Source organism: Coptis chinensis, chromosome 6, assembly GCF_015680905.1.
Source record: "Coptis chinensis isolate HL-2020 chromosome 6, ASM1568090v1, whole genome shotgun sequence".
NCBI classification, from domain to species: domain Eukaryota; kingdom Viridiplantae; phylum Streptophyta; class Magnoliopsida; order Ranunculales; family Ranunculaceae; genus Coptis; species Coptis chinensis.
Genome location: NC_141461.1, coordinates 69616852 through 69623943, shown reverse-complemented (window position 1 = coordinate 69623943; position 7092 = coordinate 69616852). Strand labels below are relative to the sequence as shown.

The following is a 7092-nucleotide window of genomic DNA, read 5'->3' as shown; positions in this document are numbered from 1 at the left end:
GCATGATTACTAAGTACTCCTACTTCAAAGAGGTTACTAGGTTTAGAAATTAGAAGTTCCAAGTTAACAATGCCTCAAAACATTATGAACCGAGAATAAGTTACTAGGTTAAATTTTCACAATACTTGGCATGTTCAGGGCTGCCACTATTTCAAAACAAAAAACATCTTATCCCCACCAGCCCACCCACATAGATAAAGGTAAGACCATATGCATGACCAGCTTGCCACTGGACACCTTGTATAGTTGTATTTGATGCATGTAAAGAGCATGTAAAATTATCACAATCCATGAATGCCCTCTTCCCTATATTATTTTAGCTTATTTCATGTCATTGTAAGGAGAAATAATTCAGTGATATGTCATGCCTCATCACACAAGTTCATCTTAGCTCTATAACTTTCTACTAAGCATTGAATTATAAGCAGGGATGAAGCTAGGATTCTAAGCCAAGAGGTGCGAGATTATGTGCACACAACCCCCCTCCCGCCCTAAAAAAAATGTATAAACAATAAAGATCAACAAAATTATGTATTTATTTCAATTCACAAAACTGGAGTGCGTTGACTACTAAAAATTTAATATAGATTGACGAAGTTAACTACTTAAGTCATTAATTGATACACTATGTCTTACACTTTTAATATATGTCTATATATCTACATATATATTATAGTCCACAAGTTTACAACAATTCAACAAATTATTAACTTCCTATAATGCTATAAGTCTATAACTCTACTATTATGTGGAGAAAACTATAAAAGATTAATATTGAAAGTAAAAAGTTATTTTTTTAAGTAGAAATTTTATTGATAATGATAACGAGTTTTACAAATAATTAGAACAAGCGTGCAACAAGTTGCGCCGCAAGTCCTTTATGATTTTTTTTTTAGTTGAGGTCTGACGTCTGTTCAACAATTGAGAGTGAAAGAAAAGAAAGAGAGCTTACGGGGTTTGTTATGGGTGATTAGAATTATACAAACTGATCGGTTGGATTTTGGGCCTTTGGCTATTTGTTTTAGTCTCATAAACCCATTAAGCATTCAAATATACATTTGTCCATCTTTAATGGTTTTGGACTCAGAATAAATGATAAATGATAATTTTGTAAGGGCAAAAAGAGAAGTAAAAAAAAACGTTGGCTTATTGGAATGTTTTTTTATTAGTTTTTTTTTATACTATTTTTTTTTTGTTGATTATAATCTCACTATAGTTGTGAAAATTTTGGGAGTGCGGTAGTTGAAGTTTGCAAAAAAAAATTGGGGGTGCAAGCCCTTATAGTTTGAAGATTTTTTTAGGCAATTAGTTATGTGGTAGTGGAGTTTTTCTAATCTCACGGGGTGCAACCGCCCCACACCCCCCCCCCCCCCCTATATCCATCTATGATTATAAGGATCACTCCACAAATTACCACTGTACTATTATCACCATGCAGAAGCCCTGTCTACCCCTATCTTTGACCACAGAACGTTGTAGACAATTTGGAAGTTTCTGGCAACATAAGTGTTGATATCCGTAATTGCAAGAAATCCTTCCCGACTTCACTAGGAGGCAAAAGCAAAAATAAGACTGGAAATATTTTCCACAAGGGAAAACAAACTCATGACAAGTAGCACTTACAATTTGGAATGAGCATTTGAACACTGAAAGTCCTTCTGTCGTCTCCTTCATTTTTGTTGATTCTTTTCTCGGACCTTGGGTATTTGAAAAAAAAAAGTAGAATAAACCCCAAAAAAGTTCAGACAGCAGAATCATCCATTACCACATAGGGTATATCATGGTTGGGGCCATCGAAATGAATATCCTCATCTGCACTGCTCTCATCGTACTCATTGAAGGGTCCGATCCATAGTCCATAATTAGGCTTTCAGTGCCGCTGCACTGGTTGTAAAATACATGCCAAGTGTCAATCATCATGGCAGCAAAATTACAAGGAGTGATAAAACTTTAAATAGGCCTGAGTGTAAGAATATATCCCTTGCTCAGAGTCAGACGTCTCAAAGATGTATGTTTTCCTCAGTTCATTAATCTTGTCATCCATGGCCAAAACATTGTTAGATACTATAATTTTCAGTTGAAGCTTCAGCTTCTAAACAAGCATAAAAAAAAATTACCACAGCATAACTGCGTGAGAAGTTATAGGATAAATTTGATTCCGATTAATTAGTGGTATTGATGCACCTGAGGATAATAAGGAGATGGTTTCTCAACCTAAATTGAGGTGTGAACAAACACCCCCACTGACTTGTGATCAAAACCTAGCTAATGTTCTTGATTTTCCTAATAGTACAATTTTTGCTCCATATAATTTTCTATAACAAACGATGTGAAGTTTGTGAAAAAAGAAGTATGGGCTTGGAGTAACTTTTTGTTCCTTACTACTACATATAAAACACATAAGAAACACACTGTGAGTATTTTAATAGAATTTATGTAAGCTCTCTTATGTTAAGTTCTGACCTGGCCTAAGGTTTCCTGAAGGTCAGAAGAAGGGTCGCGGTATTGACAGCCCACTCAATGGGATTGGCACCCTTTTGGCAAAAGGGTACATGAATAATGGTTATTTCCTATATGTCCTTTTATACCCCCACATGCCCGATAGTTTCACTGTAGTGAGTTGCTGCGAGATCTCACATTCCATGGCATCGAGTTGCCGCGAGATCCTACAATCCATGGCATCGGGTTGTCATCCCACATTACACGGCATCGGGTTGTTGCGGAAAATTTTTTCGTTATTTTTTTTTTTTTTTCACTTCAAATTTTGAACACACACGGCATATAGATACCTCATCTTCTTCTTTAGAGCTTCTTCATACACTCCAAGAACAACACCAAACCTATGAAAAAAAATGTATAATCGAGGCATAGAATTGCTATCTCACGACAAATTTTTTTCATACGCTCTAAAAAAAAACTTGTGATTAAGTTGATAAAGAAGAGTTTTGTTAATTAATGCAAGTAAAGACTATATTTTGGTGAACATAACCATCTCGCGGGCAACTAACTTTTTTTGCAATGACTATATAAAAAAAATTAAACAAAAAAGGACTAACGGCAATAACCGTACCTTCCATGGATTTGCCATCTCGCGGCGACTCCTTGTTGTGGGAATTACCTTTTTGCGGCAACTTCTTGCTGCGAGTGATTTTTTTATATGATTAATGGAGGGGTGTCAATACCTTGGAATTGGTCAAAGGGGTGCTAATCCCATAAAATGGGGTATCAATACCGCGACCATAGAAGAAAGTTTTTCATGTTATTCCGTTTCATCAATCTCTTCAGTTCTCCTCTTTTTCAACAGGTGTGATTCATCTTCGATATCTTCTGAGGGTTCAATCTCTTTGGATGATATTTTCAACTAGACAAATTAAATTTATGTGAAGATAAAAAGAAAAGACGAGTAGTGCCTTGTAAAGTAAAGGTCATATGCACCGTATATGTTTGTTTCAAAGTAATGCCAAGTGTTGCCTTACTTTAAAATCAATATAAATTATCACTTTTGTGTTCTATTGAACTTTTTAATATTGTTTCCGCTACGTCAATTTGTACCTACACTTTCTAGATTTATATCTAGAAAGCAATCCCACTATTTATTTATTTATTTATTTTTATTTTCCCGCCATATCATCACATCAAGTTTTTTTCATCATCAAATCGATTTTGCTCACTTTCACCTTCAACTCCAAACTCCAAAAGAATTTCGTCCACCACATCATCACCACCATTTTTATTAAAATATATAATAATAATAATAAAAAAAAACACGTTATCTTGCAAAACTTCTCCAGATCGAAATACTTTGAATCAGATTATATACAGGCTCTTAAACGGACTAGGCTGTTTACGGAAATGTGTCTTGAACATCTTATATAGTTTCGTGAATAGCTTATATAGTGTCTTAAACAACTTTTTTAATTTACGTTTATTAACTTTTTAATTTATGCTTATATATGACACTATATAAGATGTGCAAAACATTATATAAGCTGCGCAAGACACTATATAACATGTCTATAACACCCCGTCTTTTTATTTTTTTATTTTCTATAATAATAATCTTATATATAAAGCGGATACTGGATTTTTCAATTAGTATCCGTATTCTCAGTTTTAACACAAAGTTTTTAATTAAAAGGGTACCGGAAAGATGGACAACCACTTCTCTTTTTGCTTTCTATAAAAGGGTACATTTGTAATTAGCCTGTCACCCGAAAAATAACCCAAACAGATGCACCACTTCGAGCAGTTTACCAAAATTAGAAAAAATAATTGTTTGGTCATCTTCTATAAACCAATCTCTTTCTCAACTCTCTATTTTTGGGCCTTTACACTTTTTTTTCCTGATAATCGATTGATGCATCAAAAAGGCGATTCTTTGAGATAGATTCGTTTCAAGAATAACTGCAATACCAAATCTCGTTTCGAAGTTCATTAATCTGAACAAATTTGTTGGATTTACTGGTATGTTTTAGTAAGTATTTTTTTTATAAGCACTTTCTGTAATTTCGTGCAAGTAGACATTAGTATTTTTTATATATAATGCCGAAACTTGCCTTTTCAATTAGTTCATGTATTTCCGATTTTATGCCAACGTTTTTAATCAAAGAAAGTTGGACATCCACTTTCGTTTTGCTTCTTTAGCAAATAGAGACATAGACACCGTTTCCCCGTTTCACTCTCCTTCCTGACCAATACCCCACTCTCCCATTTCCAAATTAACTTTAAAATTGAAATTCCTTATTTCGTTAAAATCGAAATTCCTTATTTCGAGTTTTCACATTCTACTTTCTTCCCACCAAAACTCGCCGAAATTTTCTTGATTGCTGGCAATGGTTCTTCGGATTCAATGTACTGTTTTCTTTCTGATGTTGTCTTCAATTAATCTTATTTTTGAATTCAAATTAATCTTATCTATTGCCTGCAACTTTGATATCCTTTTTTTTTTATTCAATAGTTCGAACAATTATTTTGTGGGAATGTTCGAATAATATTTGTGTATCAATCACCAAGACCTGTCTGATAATGTTGGAGTATGAACTTTGTTTTTCGACCTATAAGGTTTTTAATTTCAGTTCAAGATCGTAATTAATGTATATGGGGATGACTATTTTCGAACCCATGTTTTGCCTATTTGTTCACACCATTGTCATTCTATTCCACTTCTTCACCATTGTCATATTTCATCTTTCTTTCCTTCTCTTTTTCATCATCTCATTAATTTTAATGTATCTTATCTCTGCAGGCATGCAACAATTCATCAAGGCATCCATGGTCATGGGACTTGAATAGGCAATAGGTACGAGTGGTTTATGAATTTTTACTATATCCAATTCATTTGAACTGTCGTCAATAGCATCACCAACAATACAAATGCCACGACATGCTCATTCTAAATACAAACCATAACTTTATATTTTGTCTGTTATATTAATTCGCTTAGATGCTCACAGTGGGAACTTGGATTCCCCTCTCTGAATTGAAGCAATCAAATGTGAGGGATCATTGTTATTGCCTAATACCAACCTACAGACAAATTATTAGAATAAGCACTTTTTTCAATAGTTGATTTTTATTTCTTTGTGATGTCCACGCATTATATCAAGTGAAGAAGAAGTTAATGTGTTAGCCAGATGTTGCAAAACTTATGGTTTTAATTCTTTTAGTTTACTCTATGAATTGGTACTCTTCAACTCGGCTTGAGTACATTGTTCCTCCTTCATTTAGCAGGTTAGACTTTTGCAGTAGTTTAAGTGTGAAAAAGTTGGTCCATGGAGATCTAAGTGATAAAAGGTTAGTAATTAGTAACTGGAGGTATTACATTTTATATTATAATTATACAATGGTATACGCCTATTTTATTTGATCACAGTCATGTGCGGGTCATTGATACTTCTTGCTCTTTCTTTTTATAAGTTACATGAATAACTTAAAAATGGTATAAATTGTTGTCCAACTTTTATATATATGAAGGGTTTCTTACCTCACACGTTAAGAAGAATTTCAGTCTTATCATAAGTTCTTCACATTTTATTGGAAAGTTATTTCTAAAAGAAGATATCAATCTTATATATATATTTTTTTCAAAACTTTACTTGCCTTCCAAGGAATTTGTATGAATTTATTCTTATGAAAGATGTATGGTACTCTTATTTTTTTTCTTTATGTGATAATGTGTTGCTCATACACTTAGAATAGTTGTATTTAATTAATATATAGATATTAGTTTTAGTTTCTTTAGGCTCTGAATTTCTAATGTGTTAGAAATTATTATTATTTCATATCCGGAAAAATGTCATTATGTTACATATATTTTCTTCAAATTTCTTTATGGGGTTTATGTATACTTCTCGAAACATGTCTTAATAAATGGTTGAATGGTGGTTAAGAAGTAGATGGTCTAATTGGTTCAGTGCACCTATTCTTGATTTGTTGCTCAAGTTTGCTATCAATGTTTTTGAAATAGATGATTATTTAAGCAGAGGACACATAATACTTTTTTGATTGGGGAACTGGTGCAGGAAATAAACACAGCACATTGAAAACTATGGAAGAGAGGAAAGAGGAGTATGACAAAGCACGGGATCGCATTTTCAATAGCTCAAGCAATACCTTCTCAGGGTTCACTTGACGAAAGAATTTTTTCTTTGAGCAGAGATGTGAATGAAGGATCCAAGATTTCTATCAATGAAATAGAGAAGACTCCTATCACCAGGGATGACAGCACGTCTAGAGTTGCAATTCTCAGAGACAGGGAAAAGGATCGTAGTGACTCAGACTACGACCGCAGTTATGGAAGGTAATTACTTCTATCTTATATCTCTAAGTCGGAGTTTACAACTTGCCATGTTATTAATGGACTGTTTAAATTGCAACAGGTATGTCAAATGCCTACTATGTACCCAATCAGAGTTTCAGCTTGGGGCCTTATAGTACACAGTTTTCGACCTCCGTTTGTGCACTATGAGGTTGGTTTTTCGCAACATGGCATGTTGCCAAGGTCTCAAGCATCGCTTAGCTACAGGTCTTCTACTCTGAATATGAGCCCATTTGGTACTGTTGGAGTAAATCAGATTTCTCGCAATGATGTAC

The 7092-nt window shown here is 33.9% G+C and overlaps 1 pseudogene; it reads left to right on the top strand.

Annotated features, from left to right (window-relative positions):
• The first annotated feature begins 6499 nt into the window (after positions 1 to 6499).
• LOC147494192 (uncharacterized) lies at positions 6500 to 6891 on the top strand (annotated as a pseudogene).
• Positions 6892 to 7092: the final 201 nt, after the last annotated feature.